A 5861-nucleotide genomic window follows, 5' to 3' on the forward strand; every position below is an offset into this window, starting at 1 on the left:
TTCTGCTATGCAGACGACTGCTAAATTTATCTTTCCATGGATCCCAATAATGGACACATGAATAGCAGGGATGTCCTGGATGACCTCTAAATTTGTCCTTCTAAATTCAGATCAAACTGAGGTTATTGTACTTGGCCCTGAAAATCTTAGAAATATGGTATCTAAGCAGATTCTTACTCTGGATGGCATTACCTTGGCCTCCAGTAACACTGTGAGGAACCTTGGAGTCATTTTTGACCAGGACATGTCCTTCAATGCACATATTAAACAAATATGTAAGACTGCTTTCTTCCATTTGTGCAACATCTCTAAAATTAGAAATATCCTGTCTCTTAGTGACACTGAAAAACTAGTTGATGCATTTATTGCTTCCAGGCTGGACGACTGTAATTCATTATTATCAGATGTCCTAAAAACTCCCTGAAAAGCCTTCAGTTAATCCAAAATGCTGCAGCAAGAGTCCTGACAGGGACTAGAAAGAGAGAGCAGATTTCTCCTGTATTGGCTTCCCTTCACTGGCTTCCTGTTAAATCCAGTACTCAAAATCCTGCTCCTCACATACAAGGTCTTAAATAATCAGGCCCCATCTTATCTTAATTAGGGGTGGGTTTAAAAAAAAAAAGAAGAAAGATTTGCTGATTCAAATCAATTTTAGTTTGACTAATGTGATATCGATCCATGAAATCCTGAATCGATTTTTAAATATAAATGTATTTTGCCAGAAATCCCAGAATCTCAGCTTAAAGCTCACAAAACTATTTCAACAACTGCCAAACAGCTAAAACAGCAATTGAAAGCAGGTAAATGGATTCCACAAAAAAGACATCCTCTCTACTTTTGAGTTTAGGCTTCAAACTTTCCCCTTTGCTTATAAGGGGACTCATAAGGGGTCTGTGAGCAGTGGGGACTGTTATTATTATTATTATTATTATTATTATTATTATTATTATTATTATTATTATTATTATTATTATTATTATTATAATTTGGTGTGTCGTCTGCACTGCCTCTGATCTGTCCTCATCTGTATGTAGGCAGGTTTGTATGTGTGTATGTGTGTTGCTGTTGTTTGTGGCCAAGTTACAGGCATCTTCAGGCCTGAGGGGCGTGGCCTGGCTTGAGGACTGGCCATACCCAAAGCCCTTGCCACACACCTGCTCCTCATCTGGGCTCGTCGGGGGAGCTATTTAGATGAGCGATGGAGCTTCCACCGACGCTGGATTATTGTGTTTGACTTCACGTCAGTCTTCTAGCTTAGTTTGAAAGTCTGTGAGTGTATACCTGCTGGGATAAAGTGTGTAACGGCTGCCTCTATGGTTTTCCCTCAGGAGGAACGTGGGACGAGACAGAGCAGTGAGCACGGGGAGTGCAGAGACACTGGAGCAGAGAGCACTACACTGGGACTTTTGGGAAGAAGACACAACACGGGAGTCTGGGACACTGGAGAATTTATTGTTGCTTGCTTCACCACCCTTTGTAAATAAACACTGTTGCACTGAAAAGTCCGGCGTTTGGGTCCTATTTCCCCATCTCCCCACGGTCTGCCAGCCAGACCTTGACAGAATAATCCAGCCGTTATGGACCCAGCGGACTCAAGGACCATCTCACAGGAAGAGTTGCTTGCCCAGCTCTGGAGCTACTGTCGGAGCATTCTCCAGGGGACAGATCCTCCTCAAAGACACTTACAGGTCGTATTTTTTGATTCCTTCCTATCATCAACCACCTTATCTGTGAGCTTTTTGGACATTAAGAGACTAATTTTGATTATAACCATGCTGAGGGCAAGTTCCTGCTTTGAGCTTTTCGGTTTGGGCTGTCCGGGCGAGGAGGATGTGGCGACCTCCCTGGGAGCCCTTGCTGCCTATTTCTTTTTCCATAGGCAGATAGCTTCCCCACCGTCGTTTGCGGCTCACTTGTTGGACCTTCCATTGCGGGGGACACAGGTCACACGCCCTCTGCACCTCACCACATCTCCACTCACCTCCGCGGCATCTGCTGAGTCAGCAAAGGACCGGCAGCTCAAAGCCACACAGCTGCTCTCCTGTCCGGCCGACTGGTGGAACCTCAGCCTGTCGCGCCGGCCCCGGCATCATCAAAGAAGCGACGCTCGTGCCGCCGGCGCCCCTCACCGCCGCCAGATTCCCTGACTTTCCCTCAGCTGATTGTGGTGAGTCATATGGACAATTCATCTTCACTCACCTCATCGGTTTATTCACTGGACTGTGTGAACGCTAACCTTGTAGCATCACTATTTGTTTATACACCTCTCAGCATTTAATTATTAGTTATTAATCTCTGGCTCTCATGCGCAATGTCTCTGTCATGTCTTCCTCCCCTAACCCATAACCAGTCACAGCTGATGGCCCCGCCCCTCCCTGAGCCTGGTTCTGCTGGAGGTTTTATTCCTGTTAAAAGGGAGTTTTTCCTTCCTCCTGTCCCACTTTCTCACATGGGTAAGTAAGTAAAGTACATAAAATGTATTTACAGAACACTTTTTAAGACAAGAATCTATTGCAATCATTGAGCTGCAAGTGATTCTGCTCGCACCACATGACAAAGGACTCCACCGAAGGTGATGAGACGAAGTACGTCGTCTCAATACCCCCACCGATGGATCCAAACACTGCAAAGTCAACAGAAAACTTTGGAAGATGAAAAGTGTCTGCCCAGTGGCAAAATTCCTTGGTGTAAAGGGTGAAAGGACGTCCCTTGTGATGCTGCTGATCCACTTGTCAGAAACACAGTATTGGAGATGCACATCTTGTGGTCTTTCCATCAGGTATTCAATAAAATGGGACATGAGAGAGCCATCCACCTGCATCGCTGTCAGATTTTCATCCAGGGGGTCAGCCTTGTGGCATTGAATGCACTGGAAAAGTAAAATAACATGACCCTTACAGTGCTCGTTGGCTGGTCCAGATGGGCGGAGACATGTCTGAGCAGGTGGATGATGACATCATCAACTCCAAGGCGGGGCTGGTAAACAAACTAAAGGGGTCCAGATCTGGCCTAGGTCAGAGCTGATCTACGATAACCCTTTCCACGGTCTGTACGATGTAGGAAGTCAGTGCAATAGGTCTGTAATCGTGGAAGCCACTGGAACAAAGCATCTTTGATACAGTAATGAGGCATGATGTCTTCCACGGCATCGGGACAGTTTATGAAAGGCGATCAGACCTACCCAGGTGTGGGGTTAGCAGAGCGAGAACAGTTCACAGTTCAATATCTTTGACAGAGATGTGAGCAGGTTTGCACCACTGGTTGTTAACAAGAACGGCAAGCTGCACTCCTTTCTGCTTACTACTCGTTGAGCTCTCTTTCATCAAGTTTTCTGAGCAGTTTTGTTTATACCTCATCATTTCAACTGCTGTAGCAAAAGAATTTTGTTAGAGCAGTTGAAAAATGGTGGGGTGGCTGTAGCTCAGGTGTTATAGCAGGTCACCTACTAATCGGAAGGTTGATGTTCTGCTCAGAGTCTGCGTGCAAAATATCCTTGGGCAAGATATTAACCCCATGTTGCTCTCCGATGCATCCATCAAAGTATGAATGCGTGTGAATTTCAGATAGAAAGCGCTTGCATAGAAAGAACATGTGCTTGTGCCAATCAGTGAATGAGACAATTTATGGAAAGTACTTTTAGTGCTCAGAGTAGAAAAGCACTATAAAAGAACCAGTTATAAGAACCATTTATTTCTGACGTTTTTGTGCTATTTGGTACAGATGAATTTGATGGTGATAGGAGGGGAAAATAGTAAGGGACACAGACTGTGAGCAGTGAAACAAAAGCAGCCCAGCAGAAGATCCCTGAGCAACAGACAGATGTTAGTTATACTGAGGAGACTATGGAACTTGTCAACAATAAAAGTTACAGGAAAGTGAGAATGAAGTGTTAGTTCATTTATCTCACAAATAAAGTGGGCTTTATAAAACTCCCACACTGAAAATTGGCTCACTTTAGCTCTGTTTTCACTTGTCACTCTCCAGGACATTAACCAGAACTGATAATCTGGTCATGGGGCTGTAAGTTTTTGAAATAAGAGTCAATCCAAAAAAAAAATAATTAATTAAAAGTTTCTACCAAATTAGGCAAGAAGAATCATGGAGTAAAATAAACAATTAGCTTTCAAAATAAAGATATTAAATGATCAGGATGTGCCAGATTAAAGTTTAGGAGCTTTATGCACCTCTGACACTTTCACTGGATTAGAAATAAACTGATTTATCACAGAATGATCAGTAGGCAGCGTGGGTAATTCTTATCAATAGTATTTAAAGCTTTAAAAGAAACTGGTGCAATGGAATTCTTGTTAAAAAAACAACAACACTATCTGGTTAATGAGAAATTTCTTGATAATGCATTGGGGAATTATATGCCAGTTTTATGTTAAGCAAAGGATTTAATAGCCTTCCAAAATAATAATAATAAAAAAGGAATTATAATGTTATTAACATTGTTTGACCTTTTGGTAAAAAAAATATCAGCTGACGTGAGCCCTGCTCTCCTCGCCCATGCTGTATTGTCTTCATGGAATTACTTGCATGGAGTCTGGAGTGAACTATGTCAAGAGTCAATCAAGGGTCTCTGTTAGTACATGACTTAATAATTGATCAACAAATCGATTTACTCTGCCTTACAGAAACCTGGTTGCAGCAGGATGATTATGTTAGTTTAAATGAATCAACACCCCCGAGTCATTCTAACTACCAGAAACCTCGAAGCACAGGCCGAGGGGGCGGTGTGGCAGCAATTTTTCACACCAGCCTATTAATTAACGAAAGACCAAGACAGACTTTTAATTCATTTGAAAGCCTGATGCTTAGCCTCGTCCACCCCAGCTGTAAAACTCAGAAACCAGTCTTACTTGTTATCATATATCGTCCACCTGGGCCTTACACACAGTTTCTCTCTGATTTCTCAGACTTTTTATCTGATTTAGTGCTCAGCTCAGATAAAATAATTATTGTGGGTGATTTTAACATCCATGTAGATGCTAAAAATGACAGCCTCAACATGGCATTTAATCTGTTATTAGACTCAATTGGCTTCTCTCAAAATGTAAAAGAACCCACCCACCACTTTAATCACACTCTAGATCTTGTTTTAACATATGGCATAGAAACTGAACATTTAACAGTGTTTCCTGAAAACCCTCTGCTGTCTGATCATTTCCTGATAACATTTACAATAATTGATTACACAGCAGTGGAGAGTAGACTTTATCAAAGTAGATGTCTTTCTGAAAGTGCTGTAACTAAGTTTAAGAATATAATCCACCCACTGTTATCATCTTCAATGCCCTGTACCAACATAGAGCAGAGCAGCTATCTGAACGCTATTCCAACAGAGGTCGATTATCTTGTTAATAATTTTACCTCCTCACTACGTACGACTCTGGATACTGTAGCTCCTGTGAAAACTAAGGCCTCAAATCAGAAGTACCTGACTCCGTGGTATAATTCTCAAACACGTAGCCTAAAGCTAAAAAGACAACTTCCGGTTGCGCTGTAAGATGGCCGCACCAATGATAGCGCCGAGTCATCTCAGCAAAAATTTTATTATTTATTTTGTACTGCAGCGACCTGTCCAGGGTGTACCCCGCCTCTCGCACCTATGACAGCTGGGATAGGCTCCAGCGCCCCCCACGACCCTGTAAAAGGATAAGCGGAAGCAGATGGATGGATGGATTTTGTACTGCTTGCTATTTCTGTGCACACAGTGCTATCATATACTCGGTATGACAGACAAATGCTGTCATACCGACAGACAAATTGGATGTCACGGTCCGGCAGATCTGCCTGAGGAGTTCTGCTTTGTGTTCCTTTTTTTCCTCTCTCTCTCTCCCCCTCTCTCTCTCTCCCTC

The 5861-nt window shown here is 42.8% G+C and overlaps 1 long non-coding RNA gene across 1 annotated transcript; it reads left to right on the forward strand.

Annotated features, from left to right (window-relative positions):
- Positions 1 to 970: 970 nt before the first annotated feature.
- LOC120436020 lies at positions 971 to 2453 on the forward strand. The gene is made up of 3 exons (XR_005610054.1): positions 971 to 1240; positions 1329 to 2167; positions 2351 to 2453. It is a non-coding gene; the product is annotated as an uncharacterized LOC120436020 (long non-coding RNA).
- The last annotated feature ends 3408 nt before the right edge of the window (positions 2454 to 5861 follow it).

The sequence above is a fragment of the Oreochromis aureus genome, linkage group 23 (assembly GCF_013358895.1).
Source record: "Oreochromis aureus strain Israel breed Guangdong linkage group 23, ZZ_aureus, whole genome shotgun sequence".
NCBI classification, from domain to species: domain Eukaryota; kingdom Metazoa; phylum Chordata; class Actinopteri; order Cichliformes; family Cichlidae; genus Oreochromis; species Oreochromis aureus.